The sequence below is a fragment of the Haliaeetus albicilla genome, chromosome 3 (assembly GCF_947461875.1).
Source record: "Haliaeetus albicilla chromosome 3, bHalAlb1.1, whole genome shotgun sequence".
Taxonomy (NCBI): Eukaryota; Metazoa; Chordata; class Aves; order Accipitriformes; family Accipitridae; genus Haliaeetus; species Haliaeetus albicilla.
This window is the reverse complement of record NC_091485.1, coordinates 6,644,911-6,665,900: the sequence shown is the minus strand read 5'-3', so window position 1 is coordinate 6,665,900 and position 20,990 is coordinate 6,644,911. Positions and strand designations below refer to the sequence as shown.

At 38.1% G+C, this 20,990-nt stretch overlaps 1 long non-coding RNA gene across 1 annotated transcript in view; it reads left to right on the top strand.

Annotated features, from left to right (window-relative positions):
• Positions 1 to 9,655, top strand: part of LOC138684669 (uncharacterized) — a 41,497-nt gene extending 31,842 nt beyond the window's left edge. The window contains exon 4 of the long non-coding RNA XR_011323909.1: positions 5,794 to 9,655. This is a non-coding gene — a long non-coding RNA (uncharacterized lncRNA). The remainder of the gene's footprint in view (positions 1 to 5,793) is intronic.
• The last annotated feature ends 11,335 nt before the right edge of the window (positions 9,656 to 20,990 follow it).

Here is a 20,990-nt window from a genome sequence, read left to right as displayed (position 1 = left end):
ATAATGGCCAAACAACAAATGAGCCTGCTAAGTCAATTAGAGAAGATCTTGTAAGCAGCACAGATCATCAAAATAATTGTGGTCCAAGAAAGTACAGGTTTGGCCTTCAGGGATCACATTCCCCAAACTGGATGCATGCTGTAGTGCAGTGACTTCTCTATGATCTATAAAAATCATGCTGAGAAGTCATATGTGGCACCCAGTCGGCTCTTGAAGGCTGGCCTTCAACTGCAGAGTGAGCACAGCCCACCTTCCTGGGAGAAGGAGCATGCAGTTTCCTGAGGACTTGGTCAGGAACATGAGGTGCCCTGGGCTGAAGATCCATGGTCGGTACCCAGAGATATATGAGTGAGCACCCAAGAAATCACCTCCAAGGGTTTGGCCTGAGAGAGAAGTAGTCCCTTCAGGGAGTCCTGTCACCTTGAGTTACTGGGGAACCAAAAGCCAGCAGGGAGAGTCCTTCTTCAAAGTGTCCTCTTCACAGGACTCCAGTGGGGTGACTATAGCAATAGCTTGGCCGGGTGGATCTCATCAGAGTGTGTGGCAGAGGGCCCAGTGGCAGCCTCAGCTGTTGTGCGGGATAATTCTCTCTCCAAAATGGAGCGAAACTGAGTCCTGGTTTGTGCTTTCCTTCCTTTGCCTGGAAGATGAAGTCTCTGCGTTTGTTATCAGAGGGTCTGGAAGCAGTCAGCCAGCAACAGCAGGGCAAACTGGTCTTCCCCCTTCAGACAGCTCTCAGAATTTCCTACAGCCTCTTCCAGCCATTGCTGGCATCCTTGTGTCAGTAGGGCAGGCATCCACAGGCCAATGCCCTCCTGCATGTTTTGGGAGCCAAGCACTCCTCTGTGCTGGCCCTCGCTGAGGAGCCGCCGAGAGGAACAGCACAGCATCCCTTTGCAGTGGTGGGATCTGCATGGACCTGCCTGAGCTAAAGGCAGCTGAGAGGGGAGCTTCTGAGGGCAATACTGCGGAGAAGGAGTGGGGCAGAGGTGAGACTTCTTTTGTTGTTTGCAGAACAGAATGCTTTCTGTAGCTGTAGATCCCTATTCCCTCTCTCGTATCTGTTTTATGATGTGCCGGCATTTCTCCAGAGCGGAGGGTAAAATACACACAGGATGCTTTTGTCTGTTTTGTCCCCTTTGCCTGTTCCATAACATCTTTTTTCCCTACAACAATTAAATTGTCCTCAACTTTCCCTCTTCAGTTGCAAAGCATCCTGCAGATTTTCTGCCTGGAGTGGAATTGCAAGAAATTTCTGAATGTATTTGACACAGATGTATTTTAAATAAATGCAAAATTCCGGCAGTTATTATTGAAATACTGTCTAACTCTTGGGTTCAGCTGGGTTTTGGAAAACATACTGGAAAGTGATGACAAAGAGCAGTTAAACAAAGAAAGAAATACCAAGAATCCCAACAAGTAATGACTTAAAAATATAGAAAAGCTGGTAGTAACAGAAGTGAAGCTAAAATTAACAGCAGCATTAAAAACCTAAAGTAAAATAGTTTTAATACAGCAGAATAAAAAAAGCAAACCAACCAGCTATATAGATCTTAGTTGTCAGTTGAAATGCTTCGAACAAGACTGTAGAAAATGAAGATTTTATCTTTATTTTGCCTTGTGAGCTAATTGCTTCAGAATTAAAAGATATTATCATACTGATGGTACTAGGATAGAACAGAAAGAACCACATGTGTTCTCCCTGATCACGATCCCATAGTAGTAATTAAAAACGAAGAGGAAAGGAAAGATTTTTCTGTCTATAATAGTTGGCCTCATTAACATATCAGCTACTCCTTCTTTGATTTAATGGAATATCAAACAGGTTGTGCTCCCACTTACAGTCATTAGGCTTGAAGTGCTGATTGCTGCATATTCAAGGCTGCCGGCTTCCGTGGCACCGTCACGAGGAATACCCACAGGTGTCTTTCTTACTGTTCAACAGTCGCGTTTGAAGGTGCATTAAAAATCTGATTAATTTGTCAATGAACAAAGCTGATTTCTGGGCAGGTTCAAAGAATTTTATTTTTATATATATATATATGTATACACACACACACATGCATGTATACACTTTTAAAAATTCCTAGGTCAGAACTTGTCCATATAATATATTAATGATTTAAAGCCACACTTACACTTTTTAGCACACTTTCTTTCCTGTACACGTGCTGGAAAATTCTTATAAATAAAAACCCGAGAATTTATTTAGGTTGACAATGGTTTTTCATTATTTTGGGACAGCAACTAAGAAATTGAAGTAATTTGTTACTTATAATTATGGCTGCTCTTAGAAAAATAGAATTTATCAATGGAATTTCTTCACGGATCAAATGTTTTGTACAGGCCACACCACTGTCTGCTGTCCAGACATTTTAGTTCACTTTGACAGGAAATATATCACCCATTTTGGTGACAAAATGAGAGTTACTTCCCCTTAATAAAAGGGCTGTGAGCCTTGTTGTGATGTTTCTGTGGTTTGTAAAATGAACTAAATGGTAAGCTTTACTGTTTCTGCTTGGACCACCACGCTAAGTTGTGGCACAGAGTTTCCAGCAGTGAGTGTCACAGGTAAATGCCTACTGACGAGCATCATCTGTCGGTGGCTCTAAAAATACCCATTCCTTTGGAGGCACAGCAGTCTCTGTTGGGGAGCCGTGGAGTGCAGAACCCTAAAATGCCTTGGGCCATAACTCATGCAACTGTTGAATGCACCAGCAACAGAAAATTGTGGAAGTGCTTGGGTGGTGTTTTCATTTGGCTTTTATGTGATTGCAGTGTGGCAATTAGTAATTTTAGAGAATAAACAAGATGACAACTGCTTTGCAGCAGAAGGCAGAAAGAACGAACTCATCAGTGCTGCCATACTCCCACTCCTGTTGTCCCATTCACATTATCTCAGTCACACACCGTAATTGGAAGTTAAGGCAGCAGCTCTTTTTTACACAGAATAAAAATATACAAATAACAAGCATTAAATAAGAAACATCACACCACATCAAGATTAACAAAAGTAATAATGCTGACCTTGCTAGCACTCAAGTCTTTTCAACCGCGAATAATCTTCCATCCTGACAGGGAAGAGCAAGACATCTAATCCTCTAGCATGTTCATGATAGAAGAATTGCCACTCCTTCCCAATTAATCATTACGTGAGACAGTTCCCTTATACTTGAAAAGATTATTCCTTAGCCCTTTGCCAGCTAAGGTTCCCCTTGTACAGAGAAGAGCCAGCTAGAGGTCTCTTAACTGTGCTCCGGCGATAACCCTTGCATTTCAGATCTAGCATGTTGTATTTGCCTAGGCCCAAATGCCCCTTAAATGGCTGTTGGGTGCCCTTGCCCCAGTATCTTAAACAAAAGCATATCTAAATATTTTTGAGGTTTTCTACAGATCACAGCTAATGTCTGTTTACAGTTTTTGTAAACACACTTTGGGTAGAGCTTTAGCATGGTATGAAGATTAATGACCCTTAGGAGGAATCCTGCAGGTTTCATTTGTATTCTCTGTGCTATGTTTTCACACTTTCGGAGAGCAGTGCTGAACTTCTGAACCACTTTGTCAACCTTGTTAATTTGACAGTGATTTACATCCCTCTCAATTCATACTGGAATATCTTCAGCTGTAGCTATTTGTTAGTTATTCCACTCAGGAGGGGAAATCCTGGACTCACTGCTACAGCACAAGGTCTCAGCACACCCAACTGGATAAATGACCTTGACTAAAAGCACCCATTTTTTCAGCCCATGTTAGTATCTGAGTGTGTGTATAATAGAAGTCAGGTACATTGTGTATTCTGCTTCCATTTCTCACGCAGGACCTGAGTCTCTAAAATCTTTCTCCTCTTCCCTGAAAAGAGAAGAAATGGGATCCTCCTTCCTAAAGAAGTAAATATGTACAGGCAGATGAGACAGTCAACAGTGTTTATATCTATATTCATGTCATTTTTGTATAATGACTAGAAAAAAAGTTGGGAGTTCAAGGTTACGCCTCATGAAATTCTTGCAAAGGCTGACGCAATTACACCTGCGGTTAAAATTATTCAGTGTACTCTGACAGTGTACACAAACAACATTCAGCATCTCAATTCTGCAAAGTTGTACTTGCTCTTACTGGGAGATACTGACAGTGTCTCTGGAAGGACTGGCTTCTAACCCAGCAAGCAGCAGAAACATCTGCAACTGCTGCAAACTTTGCTGAACTGTGTTTCATATTGGAGAAAAGGCTAAAGCAGGGGCTGACTGCCTCATAGGGCACCATCAATTTTACAGAAGCGACATTTGAGGAAATTTCTATTGTTAGGCTTATCAGCATACTTTTGAGACCACGGAGCACTAGAAGGCAGATGTTTTCAGCTGGAGGGTGGTCTCAATATTGCACCTCCTTAAACTTGGTGATTATTTCTTCCTTTTTTACATATATTGAAAAAGTAGATCTCTCCCTCCAAGATCAGATTAGCTGTCTGTAGGGGGTACCATTACATTCTGTTTTTTTAGGCAAGGATGAGCAAGCTCAGCTCCACTTTCCAATGCATCTTGTGGCCACATGAATCTAGTTAGCACTTTGTTAAGAGCGGACAAAAAGCCTTGAGCAAGGCAAAATGTATTGACTTTGTCTCAGCAGTGTGTTAATTCTGCTAACTGTTTTTTGCTTGGTTTGGAACATGGGCCAAGAGATATGGATAATATCTGTCTGTGAAAGACTATAAAAATATACTCTTAGCCTCAGCATTGGACAGGAGGGTTCAAGTTCAATTGTTTATTCGTAGCTGAGTATAAATGCTTCCCAGTTGCTGCTTCCTAACACACAGTGTTTTTCCTTTCCCTTAAAATGACACTGTATTCTCCCCATCGTATTGTTGTGATAAGTGATGTATATTGTACTTCTCTGAACAAAAAAGTATAATGATAATTTGCACCCGAATTTGTAAGAAATCCAGTCGTTCCATGTAGGCATCTTATTATTTACAGTTCCATCAATATTGAGGTAACCTGTGTTATAGACAATATATCCATTTGATTATGTATTGTCATTTACAATCACCATTTGAGATCAACAGACTGTAATCAATTCTTTTACTACTGTTATATTGATTTAGTTTGATATTAACCTTTTTACCAGAAATTGTGTCTAGGTGTTGCTACAAACAGCTAACTCATCTTCAAAATGTTTGGAATGCAGCACAACACCCCCCCCCCGCCAAGTTTGTCACATCATCTGCTGCTTTAGGATGAAGTAGCCAAACCCTGTCATATCTTTAGCATGCTTTTATTCTAAGCAATCTGAAGCTTGTTAGATGATGTGATCAACTACAATATTGAAAACTTTCTGAGAAATTCTACTGTTACTTCAGATATGATTAAGCTCTTTCACATTTTTATCCTTAATCCAGTGTATCTAAATGCTTTTTTTTTTTCCACTTTAAGGGACTATTGGAGTATACGCTTTCCCTTTCTACATACTTTGACAGGTGGTAGAACACCTAGAGAGGCCCAAGCTGCGGGTGATAAGGATTTAGGCATTTCAGTTTCCATCTATAGGAATTTATGGCACCTAGAGGCCTGTAGACTTCCATGACGTTTGTCCTTAGAAATTAGTGTGTCCTACACACTTACAAATGTTTATGAGGACAAAAACTGAGGATACATCTGGGTGAAATATTTTTATGAACTTCATTATTATATGTATATCTAAGGCAAACTACATGTATACCTAGGGCGTTTTTCGGATGTCCAAGTTGCTGGTATAGATCTACCACCAAGACCGGTAAAGAAAGGTGATATGTCTTAACAGACCAGCTGAAATGATTGGAGACAACTGACATCTTCTATCTCAAACCCTCTAGCCAGGTTTGACGGGAAGCAACAAAGTCCCAACAAACTCCAGGTAAGACACAATTGCTGTTCTGCTATGGTGCCTCCCCTGGAAGTGTCCAGTGGTGGTACTGGCTTCGGGATCTTTCCCTCTTCTCTCACTTGCCGTATGCTGTCCTGCCATCTCCTTATTGCTGTGCTAGGCCAGCTGGTTTTGCTTATGGTACGTGAGCTCCCTTTGACGGGGAAAGATCAACAGGAAGCTTTTAAGAGGCAGCAAAAGTCCATATTTCTAAGTCTGTATTTTAAGACTGAGAATGATAAATGCAGTCATTTTATTATGTTGACAGTTTCCCCACAAAAGAAAATAAAATAACTTCTGAATTTTATATTTTTTCCACTTGAATTTTCACAACAGTGAATTTCTGGTGGTACTACTACTGCCAGTTAAAAATTCAAAGTGTGGTTCACAAAAATGCTATGTGAACCAAGAATAAGGCAAGGAGCTCTGGGTTGGATAAAGGCATCACCTTTGTAAGGTAATAATTTTTATTCTTGGAAGGAAGTTGCTTTGTTTTAACATTTTTTTAAAGTTTTTAGAAGTTACATAATGAGAATGTAGTATTTGTTTAAAGGAAACTGCTTTCCATGTACTCTACTGTCTGTTGTATTTCTCTAGAACAAGCATTGCTTTTAGTATTCAACTATTTACATTTCTGTGAGAGTTAGGGTTATTAGCACTAGTAATAATTATATTAATTGTAACAGAAAAGTAGATTTTCATGAAATACACATTGCTTTCCTAGATTGTATTTTTTTTAATTCAATTAATTGTCTAAGTGGAAATTATAAATATTCCTACAGATCTTTTTCTTTATTCACTGGAGGTGACTTCCACATAAAAGGCTTACTTACATTATTTTTTAAATCACTATAATTTAAAAGAACTAAGTCTTTAATAAACACTTCTCCCTTTAAAAGAAAAAAAATCAACAAAAGCATTAGTTGCTTCATGTGATTATATATTTCAAAACCATAAGTGTATATGAAGTTGCTTACACTTACAGTTTATGCTTTAGCAAACTTTGCAGGAAAATGAGAACAGAGAAGACTGCAAGTTTGTTTTTATTTTAAACATTATGCTCTTTTGTATTAATCTTAATCAAGCATTACACAAAATCAATGACAATTTGAATTAAGAAATTGGATAGCAGAAGAAAATCTCTGTAAGGGCCCTTTTCATCAATAGGAATCTGAAGGCATTTCCTAGTAGGCAAGAATGGCATAGTTGTTGTCGTGTCGGTTTTTTATGTATTTTTAATTTATGAGAGAAAGAATCCTAGTTTCAGAGAGACTGCAAAACAGCATAAGCACTGATCACCAGGAACTGCGGATCCAGTTTTGAAATTCAAATACCAAACCAAAAACTCATAACTTGAGAAAGCTGCTCTGCATACTTTCAAGAAGTGAAAGACACATCCACGAGCAGAAAAAGAGTAAGACTTCCAATATACCAAATCATCATTACTATTATTTTAATGCATTGCATCAGCACAGGCCAAGGATAGGTCTAGTGTTAAAAATGGTAGTAACACCGTAGAAAAGGCAGAATTGTTCATCAAATACTTCTTACCTGTCCTAACAGGTACAGCATCCCAGCCTGCCTGTGGTTAGCATGGAGAACCCTACAATGTGTTCCTTCTTCAAGCTCCTCTGTGTTTCTTCCACTAGCCCTATGAATCTATTTTATTATTTTTTTTTGAGTGTAGGTTGACATCCCACTAAAATAGGAAGAACAAACTTGCACAAAATGTGGGTTTACAGCCTCCTGGGCCAGAGAGGGAACTGAGTGCAGCTTCCACGTGCTGGGTGAATGCTCTACTTGCCAGATTAAAAAAAAAGTCCGTAACCGAGTGATATTTTTTCTTAAATGTGGCTTCTTTTTGTCTGGCCGTGTTTTAAATGGATGCAGCTATATTTTTGGCTACCAAATCCAGTCTGTAGAGAGGCCCCGAGACTACAGCTGATCAGCCTCCCGTGTGGCAGGGGCTGAGAAGCAGATAGTTTCGCAGTCCAGCTCAAGCATGAGCATAAACAAGCAGAGCTGGAGCAGAAAAGTCCCTCCTGCTCGGCGAATCGGCAGAACTAAGACTCTTTGCTCCTCAAAATTTTCAAGGTCAAAGAGGGGGGTAGCTAGGAAGTTTAGTTGCTTCAGGAATGAAGGACTGCTGAGCAGAGGTTTACGGGATTGCAGCTTGGCTTGTCGTCTGTTTAGCACCTCTTCCAATCTTTTATCCAACTTGTGTGTGTGACCCAAACCAGCTAAGCTACCGTCGCTTGACTAACCTCGTTACACCAAGCAGTTTGCAGTATGACTGCTGTAGTCAACAGAGACAGCAATGCCCCTCTATAAAATAGGAATAATGATTCTCTTTTCCCTTCTAAATGTTTTGAAACATACAGATGAAAGTCTTACACAACAAGCAAGTTCCTATTTTAAAACAAGCCTGCAATATTGTTTGCCTGCAAAGAAACAAAGGTTACATGTTTCAAAAGTTTGCACAGTAAGTACTTACAAGCTGCACATTGTTTTTCATTACCAATGATTTGTTTTCTTGCAGAACAAATTCTTCTAAAATATTAAACATAGTCAAAGTGACTAATGCATTTTTTTAATCTAAGAATTGCTCAATTAAAAATTTACAAGGCACGCAATTTTGATTTCTGCCGACAATAGTCAAAACTTGTGTATAAAGATTAATTACTTATAAAGTAAAACACATCTTTTAAAAACTGACATTAAATTTGCATCTGCACTGTATGTTGGATTTTATTCTACTCTCTTTAAGCAAAGGACTTCTGGTGGACTTTTGATAGAGTTTTAAACTACTGATGGAAATGCATTGTATGAATAGAGTAGTGCTTGAAACAGCTTAGCCAAGAAGCAAACCATATTTTTTACTTTTGGTTTGATGCATTCATTCTGCCCTATGGATATCCTACTTAATATAAAAAAATATACTGCCTTTTTAATTACATTATTTTATTGTGAATTATTATCTTACGTCAAAAGGTATTCATATTTCATATAAAATTAAACAACTTTGTTAAAATCTTTTCTAAAAATAGTTGTGCTTTTTAAACTATGTTATAACATTTTGTACTGACTCTACATAATTGAGGTTTCTAATGACAGAAAAATATATATTTCTTTTACTATACCAAGACTGCCCTCTAGAGTCTCATTGGGCCAAATTAATCTCTGGTGTAAATCCTCTCCAGATTAGCTTTGAAATGTACACATCTTTACGGACCCCATTATGCAGTGCTCCGATTTGCATGATACAATGCTTGCTTGAAAAAGTAGGCAGTACAATTTCAAGACAAAGATGGGAATTTTTTTAACTTACTATGAGCTCTGATAACTCATTACAAAAAATTACTTGTAGCCTCTTTACTGCACACATTTTGCATTCCAATTGAGTCATAAAATATTAGGAAAATGATGAAAAAGAGAATAGTTTTAACCTCTTCTTAAAACCACATGAGAGATGTGTATGTCTATAAAAGATGACAGAGGGAATGCATGCAGGCAGGATAACTGAATTAGGCTGGTACTTGTTCTTTCTTTACAAGTGTTAAAAAGCAGCACTTCTCCCCTCTGAGGGTTGGATTAAGCTTCCACTGAAGCCAATGGCAAACCTTGAGTAATCAAGGAAACAGAATTATTGCACTGATTGCCAGAAGCATTTGTATTCCGTTGTTAAATTAATAATGGGTATCTGGTTCAATAAACAGTTGTATTTCCCATTAAATTGTAGCTGCAGTGCTGCTTCTTATTACTTACCAATATATTATGCAAAAAAGGCAGGGGAAGGAGGATGAATGTGAAGTAAACAGACTCGCACAATATGGTTTTAAAATATAAGATGCGATGAAATGAACTCTTAGCGCACGCTTTAAACCATGCACCACCTTATATCATTGAAAGACAGACTCATTTTCAAATTAAAAGAATGTAATTCTTAATTACAACTCTATAATTTAAATCAAAGAATATAATAAAAAATAAGTGGGGGATTTTTCCTCCCTCAAAGAACAGAATTTTCGCTTTTTTCCTGTTTCCCAGCTCCCAGTAGGAATGGCTCATTCAAATCAGGTTGCACTTTGCATTTATTATATATTTGGAGGCAAAACTGGGATAAATAGCCCCAGCAAGCTAACTGAAATTGGCTTCACTTAGATAAAGCCCCAAAGATTTGGCCCTACATTGATATTTACAGCAGTTGCACATGAGACTGAAACATGGCTTATTGAATTATTTACTGCAATCTGCATTTATTCAATAAAATTCTTCTTTATTCTGATCTTTCTGTAGGAAGTAACAAAAAAATCAATTTGGATCTCAATGAATGGTGCAGAACTTGTAACTGATTATTTTTCACTATAATTTTGTTGAGAATAAACTCCAGTGACTTCATCATTCTGTATTATATGGTCCCAAGTTCTACTAATGTAAATGCACCTGTATCTGTCTTAGCAGGGAGATCCGAGACAATTCTCTCGTGAGCAGCAGTGCACAGTTATTCTTGGTCGCTGTGACTGCCACATGAAGAGTTACAGGCAGTCATTTTGGACATCTAGGACCAATTTCACATACTGAGGGCAGGGCATGCAGGAGAAACACTATACACACAGAATAAACAAGAATCTTTACTTTGTTTAGGTAGCTGGCATGCAAGCTGGGAAATATTTCGTTAGTATAACAATGCAAAAATTTACAAACATTACATTACATGTTATAGACCTAAATTGACAAAAACACCTACCAAATAAACTATGTTTCTTGCATCTAAAAGAAATGTTTGGAGTTTAATCTGAAGGCCACTGTGGAAATCTTTCCATTGACGTGAGTTGGCTTCTTACCTATTCCTTCTTATCCTCTGTATACTTGAGATGGCAGGAATCAATTCAGACCATCTCCTAAACACATCTACACAATCTAATGATCACAGGACACTGGATGAAGAATACAAAAGCCTCATACATCTCCCTGCTGTTCCAGGAAACCAGTTTTGATATCACTTTCTTCTGTACTTCCTATGGCAATAATGGGAAAATATTCTACATTTCTCAGTATCTCTTTTAAACTGGAATAGGTTTCCTATTATTCTTTATAGTTTGGAACCTCTTTTTCTGACTATGCCTTGGAAATACTTGCAGTCATTCCCAACATAAAGATATGCTTTTATCTTTTAGGCAGTATTGATTTTTTTAATCTTCTAATTTTGTTGCCTTCGAGCTGATAATTTTTCACTATTAGGCTGCTTTTTCACTAAAGCAGAAACACAGCAAAAAAGAGGCATTTTAAGAAAAAAAGCTTACTATTGATTTTGTTGAAAGTCTTATCAAACATTTTTCCCCACCTAGCCCTATTACAACCACGATTTTGCAAATAATGGATAGTTCATTGGATTTGGATGCTAAATGAAAGAGTTGTTAGATTCGCACTGTTTAGAAAGATAAGAGGTATTTTATATAACCACGTGCTGTAATACATGCATGAAGGATGTGAGCTAGAGTTTGCACTCGACTGAAGAGCATCCTAACCATTAGCCTACAATTCACTTTGAGGCACTTTGATGCTTTCTGAGCATCCCCAGTTAGAGCAGTTTCACTTTGCCTGAAATCACTGTGATAAAGAGTAAGCTTGTGAGAATGACTCCGCTGCTTGGTATCGAGGGTGCTTGCCTGCATAGTGGAACTATATATAGTGTTCATAGCATTCTCACCTGCTTTTAGAAATGTGTGATTATGCTCGAAAAGGAAAGAGAAGAAATCAGGAATTCGTCCTTTCTCCTTTTCCCCAATATTCCCTCTCTTAGTGATTAGAACAGTGTTTAAGAGTAAGATTTGTCTGTACTCCCCACAGTAAGAGAAGGGAATTGTGTGAACGTGACCAGTTGCTGAAGTGAACGACTGAACCGCTGCAGACAGGGGTCCATGGACCTTTCATCTGATCTGGTGCTGATGCAGAACTGAGAGCATGTTTCTGCTCTGCGCCTTGCACTGGCACTAATGCAAACAGGCGACTAGCCAGTTCCAGCTGAAACCTTCCAAAACCAGTGATCGAATTTTGGGCAGATCAGCTTGCAGGAAAGGATCAGCTCTGCACATGCAAAGGAGTGGAAGGGAATACATGGTGTACGGCTGAGGTGGAGGGAGGTACAGTAGCCCTGAGAGATCGCAGTTTTAGTAGAATAGTGCCTGAAATATTTTGAGCAGAATCAATAGTCTGTGGTTGGTATAAGAGGAGTTCTAGTTCCTGCTCTTCTTCTCCTTCGTATTTGCCCACAGATGGTTTTCTAATCCCATATTTCAATACTGAAATAAGTAACTTGCCTTTTAAAGTGCTGATGATTGAGATGTCCTCAGACACATGCTTGGACTACATTAATGATTTAACCAGAAAGTTCAGCTAGAAATTAAACTACAAATGTGGTATCCACGGAGAAACAACACCAAAACAGCTTTCAAATGGGAAAATCACACATTCCCCCATGTTATAATTGCTTCCCCATATTCTTTTCAATACTAACATCTTCAGATTAACTATTTCTTCAAGAAGGGGATATATGAAGAGGAAGATAACTTGAACATAAGCCATAGAATCTCAGTTAATTATTCTGTCAAAACTTTCTTTCTTCTACTTATTTTTTTCCTTCCACAATACCTTTCATTTAACCAAACATGTTTCTTTTTACATCTTGGCATTACCAAATTCATCCTCTCCCTCTAACATCTATTGCACATACAAGAACTGCATTGTCTCTTTTGGAAGGAAACTGCCACTCAGTGTTGTGTGATTGACTGATAAATTCCACTCCATCTCTGATTATTGTTTTAACTTTTTAAAAAAAATCATATTTCCAATCCTAAATCCCAACAGTGTGAGAGAGGAAGAATCATAGCATATGAGATGTCTAAACACATCATCATATTTAAGCTGGTAGACAAGAACACTAGGATTGTGTGTGTCCGTGTGTGTGTATTCATTTCAACAGACGTCCATAGAGCTAAATTAAGAAAGAAAAGGGTCTATGCATTTTTTTTCCCTAGACTCTCATTTTCTTGCCCTTGCTACATAACACTGATGTCAGGTAAGGATTAAAGTTATGGTGTTTCTTCTATAATGCAGAGCAACAATGCTCCAGTTAATCTAAAGTAATTTCTGAATTTGAGATGAATTCTTCATACATAACTGCTAAGGGCACAACACCATCCCGACTGCTGTCCCAAAGAGAAAACCAAAATACAAACTGAAATTTTGTCTCTGTGTGGTGGATGAGCCTTGCACAGGAGGTGCACGTAGAAGCTGTATCTCTGGAGACAATGAGATGTGCTGCATTGCTCTGACTTCCCTGTGAGTCTGCACCAGTGGTCTTGGAATTAAGCCAGATCTCAGAGTGATTAAAGCGTATACATTTGAAATTAATTTTGCAAAAGCAGCTTAAAATAGCCACTTAGAAACTCTCTAGGTTCTGAGATATTTTGTCGAGCTGGCACGGTCTCATTCTGAATTTATACAATCTCCCCAGTAAATTTTGAAATCTCTTCAGAACTTCCTTCAAACTCTCTTTAAGGATCTTTCTGAATTCTTCTCTGTAATTAGGGTAATCCAGATAACAGATATAATTTACCCCTTGCATTTCTTGTTCCATTATTCTTTGGATCCCAGAAGATGCACTGGTTACCCTCCTCAGTAGTCCTTCACAGCCAATATTGACTTTATAGCCCCACAATTTCTCACAATACCTTCACTGCGGGAAAGGCAAACACAGAGTCCTACAAATAATCCTGAGTCTGTAGTTCGTTCTGGTGCCTTTCCACAGGCTGTCACACTCCATGTGTCACAGCTCTAGCTATAAAAGATACAGAACTGCATCGTCAGCCACAACTGGCCCTGAAGTTCCTACTTTCTACCAAATGTATGTCTGTACTAAATGTCTCCATCTGACATTAAACTTGTGCTCCTCAGTCCAGTCTTAACTTCATAGCCAATTTTTTCTTCAGCTGGAACAAACAATTCTACTACAAATAACTCCAAAGGTAAAGAAATACATTCATGAGCTGCAGTGGCAGAAAGCATGGCAGAGACTGCATGCCTTGCACTTTTTTTAGCCTTATTCCCACCCTGGAAAAAAAATATCTACTTTTGTCCCTCGATAGTCACAGGTGTTTATACTCCTAGAAACACAGAGGAAGGTGTGTATAAATGCTGTTCTGTAGCCATAACTCTGTTCCTCTAGCTGAAAAAGATCTTAAACGTGGTTCACTGGAACATAGGACTAGGACCTCCCTTGAGTCCTGGCCCTTGATATCACAAACAACTGTATCCTAAAACTGATTTAATAAATGTATTTGGTTTCATTTCAAAGTTAGGTCTTTTTAACAGCAATGACTTCTCTGGAAGAACTAGGATAACGCTTAGGAACCTTCTTCTAATTTCAGGTCTAAATGCATTTATAATCTTTTTATGTCTATTTCTTCTTATGCCAACATTGCCTTTTAATTTAAATAGTTATTTCCCCTCACTGTGTTTACACCCTTGATATATTTATAGATTGCAATCATAATCTCCTCCGCACTACAATCTACTTAGATAAACAAGTCAGTCTTCTGCAATGTCCTTTCCATAAAGATGGGTTCTCTATTTTTCTAGTCTTCTTAGTAGCCTCTCTGTGCAGCTGATCCAGTTTCAGTTCATTGCTTCTGGGCATGGGTGAGAAGAATCACCCACAGTACGCTAGGTAAAGCCTTGCAAAGTCAACATGCAACATCCACATGTAATGTCACTAGCCCTTCTCCATCTCTACTGCCTGTCCCTGTAGTATTCCAGAATTCCTCAGCACTGATAGAGCTCTCGACTTTGTGCCAGTGTCATCAGAATAACTCTGACAAAATTGTGGTGTTCAATCATGAAAATATTAAATAAAGTTAACTCCAAAATCATGAGCCTAACTAGTAACATTTCAGCCTTTTATTTCAACCTGCCGCTTTCAGCACTACCCATTCCAGTCTTTGCTCACCTATTTTCCTTGCTTCCTACCTCCCTTACATTTTCATCAATAACTCCCATTTTCTCAATTTTGCTTGAGGTTTCCCACATAGCAATTCTTCAGGTCCACTAATGCAAATCAAACTGACAAAATCTACTCCCTCTGTTTGTATATCAATCTCAAGAGGTCAGTCCCCCAAGACTTTGTTTTGATTCGTTCTTATTGCACTTCATATCATTTTCTCTTTTCTTTCTATATTTTTTCATATGTTCTAAAAAGAAATTCTTATAGAGTACAATATACCCTTGAGATGAGGTTTCCAGGATTGCAATTGGTTTAGGTTACATTTTTTTCATTCTGTAAAACAGGCACTACATTCACTATTTTTTAATCATATTCTCAGTCATCCCAACACCAGTTCATACCCCAATATCCTTCTCCTCATCTGATTGCAAGACTGTTGAAAAATCTCTCTTGTGATGCTTTAGCTGGAGATTCCTATGCCAGTTCTTTGAGATTATTTGATCTCCCCCGGCTTGAATGCAATAACATTTCCTGAGTGTTACTCCTATCTCAGTTGAAGATATTTATGTTTCAATAACCTTATTAACATTTTCCATCTTCCTTTTGCTCCCACTAAAACATCGTATTATTTGAAACTGAATGAAAGTATTCACTTAGTTTGGAGGCTAAACTGAAAATGCCTTCCATCTAGAGGTTAAATAGTCACTGTGTAGCAGCTTTACTTCTCCTTTAGTCTTTTGTTTTACTGTTCTTTGCAAGGTCTACTTCATGTTGAGTCTCTGCTTGTTCTTAACATCCTTCTTGGAATGACTGTTCATCCAGTTAGCTCTGGAGTCCTTTCCCATGATTTTTTTTCCCATTTGTTTGAGACAAATTTTAATAACATCAGCACCTTGGGTTTGATGTTGGAGGCCCTGAGACTTCATTCTACCTGGATTCACTATCCAGTTCCCTTTGTTTATTCAGGTTTAGCTTCTTACTTAGCTACAGGTCTGTTGATATTTAGCCTTACATTTAGCTAAAAGTGAATTGACTTGTGATCACTAAACTAAGCTTTCTTTCTGTTTTCAATTTCACTTAAACGTCCTTATCACTAACTAAAATGAAGCCTAAAATGGTATCATCTCCTGTTTTAGCAGTGACACTTTGGTGGAGGAGATTGTTTGCTTCCATGTAACATGGAATATCTGTATCACACCATACTTATTACTGTTTATTCAGCTATTTCTACAGTTTTGTTGTTTATCTTCTGCAAAACTGTTCAAACCTCTGCTTCATCTCACATCTATATCACATCTTCTTGTTCCTGACACAAATCACCACTGTTCTGTTGCACCAGGATTCACACTGTAGCAGATGTGCATAGATACTGTGGTAGAGTAAGAAAATCTTATTAAAATGTAAGTACATTTTAATTTACTGTTATTAAAATGTAAGCAGGTTTAATTTACAGATGTAACCAGTAATGTTTTTTAAAAGATTCCCACTTCATTTGCCTAGGAACAACTGAGCTCCTCTTCAACTTTGTCACCGATATCAACCTCAGAAATATTAAAACTATGGAGGACTATGTGATGATCATGTTGTTCCCCCTCCACCTGTAACATAAGGTGCTGAAATTTGATCTGCTTAACACTATTCCAGAGTGTTTCCTGTCTAACAACAGAATATTTTTAAGGAATCCATAAATTTTAGATGTGAAGATGGAGAATCCATTGCTTCCTATGGTAATTTGGATTTGCCTATTTTTAACTTCCATTTTTTATTACATGATTATACACTGGATTTTACAAAATCCTTTATTATTGGATATTTTCTCCCTTTAATCATAGTGCCTTCATATCACTTCTCAGTCTTCTTTTTGATAAGCTGAGCCCTTGAAATTTCATATTTTACAGTATTTTTTCCTGCTCTTGAATTCAATTGTTTTCTCCAGTTTCCCCACATCCTTTCAAAAATATGGACGGCATGAGTGGAGATAATAATTTGGTATGAGTCTTAGTGCTACTTCCATTTCTAGTGCAGCTTGCTCTTCTTTTATTAATTTCTACTGAAACAGCCTTATTAGCTGGTTTTCTCTTGGAAGATTCATAGGAGATTAGCAAGTCATTACCACTATTGGCATGTGTGCAAGCAGAGAGCACTAGAGTTGTCAGCATGCCCAGATAAAAAGAGTGATATTATTTGAGCCTTGTCCCCTGACAAAATGCAAAATATCAGTCACAAACGGTGCTGGTGTGCTGTGCCTCCACACTGATCCAGACCCTCTGAGTTTTATTTTCAAAATGGGGTGTGCACACGCACACGTGTAATTTCACACACATGTACAGACGCTACTGCTGCCTTGGGGAAAGAAGGAGCAGAGTGGGAGGTAAATCAGGAGGGATCGTCTCTCTCTGTTGTACAATCTGAGAGTAAAGTTAGGAATTAGATTTAGGAATTTGACACTGCAACACCCTGCTGCTTGGCTGCACAACTGACTATCATATTCTTGGAAGAGAAACATTAATGTGGTCCCTGATAGGTGACTCACCTGAATGAAGGAAAAATACTGTGACAGTAACAGCTAGTGAGTGTGAGTCAAAATTAATATTGCAAGATGAGTTGTCTACTTTCTTGAATTTATAATTGCTTAGCAATGAAAATATGAGATTATAATTGTCAGATACTCTGCTTTTCCTGACTTGGTCTTGCAATAATTTTCAGCTCTCACAGTTTGTTTGAAATCGAAATTCAGAAATTGCAAAACTCAAATGTCAATGGAGTTTTAAACTGTCCTGTTACTAAAACTATATAAACTGTGATTTTAAGAAAGCTCAATAAAAAGAACATTACTTCTGGATGCACAGGTTTCTATCAAATAGAAACTTTTTTAAAAAAACAATTACCTTTTATGAGAAGATAGCATTCTGGGACTGTCTAGTAGGTTTAACAGGGTAAAATTATCAATATACGCAATAGTGTTTAAACCCTTCTGCAAGAAAACTTTGTTTGCCGCATGTATTTTTTATTGACCTGAGGTTTTTGTTTCAAAGATCACAAGCTCTATACACATTTTAGTACTTAAAACACTGTGTTGGCATGTTCTGGACACTACAGAAAGCTATCCCCACATTGAAAATGCTTAATCATAAACAAAAACCTTAACCCTGCCTAAACCCTTCAAGTGGAAATGCTGCCTGGCGGGGGGGGGGGGTCATGGCAAGAGCTGTGTGTCACTTGCTTACCAGTACATGTACTGGTGCTGCTACTCAAAATAGAGCAGAATGATTTTCATGGCCCTCTCTAAGGGCTTCATTTTAGTCTCTAAATGCACCCACGCAGCCTCAAGTTTTTCAGGGTGAAAGAGGTGAAGTTCTGTGAAGAGCCTTTTGAAGTTTGGGTAGGATATCGCTGTTTTAACAGTTAAGTGATGTACGGCACCTTCTTCATTCTGCAGCTGTTGGAAAATCTCAGAAACAATAATGTTTTTGTCCACTGCACTTTTCTATGTTTTCAAAGCAGCAACATGACTTACCTTATGTTTAACTGCAAAGTATAAGTGCAGTCTGTAACAAATAAATGTAAGCGGTGTAGGCTGGAGCCCTGGGACACATATTACTTATACATATCTTGTTGGTAACAGAACATAAATACTTCACTAAAGTCTCCATTTGTAATTTGTGCTGAACGTTTCTGAACATATGAAATATGAATTATATTTTGTAATGGCCCTTTGTGTTGAGGTCTAGCGGGAAAATATTGTTCTCCATGAGACAAAGTAAATTGCAATGATTCCTGAAGGGACTTGACTTTTGTACAAGAAAATACATTTAATCTGACATAGTTACTCTAATGATCTCTCATGTTATCTTTTATTGAACACAAAATGAGGTACAGCCATCAAAGTTTAGCATGCTACCGAGTGCACCATCATTAGATTACCAATATGGGGCTAAAGGGAATTTACTTAGCTCTACACAGTTTTAGGGACTCACAAGTTTAGTAGAAAGGTCTGTACCGCCTGCTATTTAAAGGAGGAAGGCTTGCAAAATGTGGTTTTAGAAACATACACTCAAAAGAAGTTAGAGACAATCATTCTCTCTTCTCATATATGAGGCACCAAAAGATCTCTTAAGAATAGAGGGCTAAGAGGGGAACTATCACTGTCTTCAAGTACCTACTGGGACGTTAGAGAGAAGGCAGAGCCAGACTCTTCTTGGCAGTGGACAGCAAAAGGACTGAGCGAGCAGCTGTGTTTTCCTTAGTTGCCAGCTGAGGTTAAACCACGACAGTCCTTTTTGGTGCCCAATGTGGGGCTCAAAGGGTTCAAGATAATGACAAGTTTGATTGGAATGTCCCAGACTGAATTTATAGCTGTTATTGCTGTTTAGCCTTTTAATTCTGTTTTTTTAATATAAATGTAATACTCTGGAGAAGATTAAGGAAAGACAGAAACCTTTCTATTTACTTTGCAGTTTCCATTATAAAGCTGTATGTATACTTCTTTGTAATATTGTCTTTGACTATTTATTTTAGTTGAATGTTGTTATTTCTTAATCTGAAGGCAAAAGTGGGGAGTATTGCATATTTAAAAAAAGAAATTAGAACATGGTATCCTGGTCATTTTTCGATGAAGATCATTTAAAAGCTTGACAAATCTATATGTTTCTTGAAGGAATTTGACTCATAAAATTGCTCATTAATAATTTTCTGAACTTTTAATATAAATTACAATTACAGCTTTCTTTCATATTTCCTCCCAATTTCCCATGCCAATGGCATGCAGAAGAGGTTCTAGTTAAAGAGTATAGTGTTGTTTAAGTTATAGACAATTTCAAGCCCCACTGTGCTGCCACTGAAATGTATCCCAGGGTCCCTTTTGCTTGCTCACCAGCACACTTGGGCACATCATTGTCAAGGTTTCAGCTGGGATAGAGTTAATTGTCTTCCTAGTAGCTGGTACAGTGCTGTGGTTTTGAGTTAATTTTAACTATCCAGCAGCAGCAAAAGAAATCCCAGTAACCATTTCAAATCCATTTCTATCAGGTGACAGAATTTGGAAATGTCAATGAATAGTCAGAAGTGTAACACTTAAGGGCTTTGTTTTAAAGGCAGAACAGAAATACTTACCAAATTTTTGAGTTCATGTCCTTATTTTTAACATTGTCTGAAGACAACATTTAAAAATAGTGTCTACTGATCTTAAACATTAAATCAGCAGCTCTGTATAATTCTCACATATATTTTCAAGGCACTGCCTGGAGAGCAATAGCTGACACTATTTTAATAACTTTAACTACTGAAACTGTAATGGAAATGCTGTGAACAGAGGGAAAACCACTGTTGTGTGGTTATTTTCAAAGGGAAAGTGTAAAGAATAAATACAGGCTAGTAAGTCTGATGTTGGTACCAGGCACAATAACACAGCCATTGGTGTGGGAGTATTATCAATAAGGAACGAAAGAGCAGACATATAGAGGAGACACATCTCTGATACAGGACCAGTCTACACCACTTTGCTCAGCAGCACTGCGCAGTTATGCCAACATGAACTCAACTTTCTTCACTTTGTAAACGTTTTCCACCATAGGATGGTCAAAGCCCACCAGCAATCAAACAAAATACCCTGAAACAAAGCAACTTGGAAGGAGCCAGTGGCTCTGCTATGGTTTTGGAAAAGAAATCTGGCCGGGGGGGTCTCAGTGACCCTGCACAAGTGCGTGTTGTGCACTGTGTGTTGCTGAAGCACTGCTTAACCATGGCTGGTGGTTGGTCCGTGGAGGAGTAACGACAACATAAAGCAAATTAAATACCACAATAAGCGAAAAGATTTCATCTGCAGGTTAATAAAAAATTATTTGTTTTTTTTAACCTATATTAAACTACTAGAAACCAATGCTTCTGATCTAAAATGTCACAGGCATGGGGAACTTTGTTACAGAACACAGTTGGGTCCCCAGCTATTTGGTAATATCTGACATTTCTACAAAGGTTCTATGCTTTTCCCCTTCTGAATGCTAATAACTGGCCACATGGTAGCTCTTCTTACGAAGGGAAGGACTTTGGCTGTGAACACTTTCAAAGATGCTCCTCTTTCAAACAGGGAAAAGAC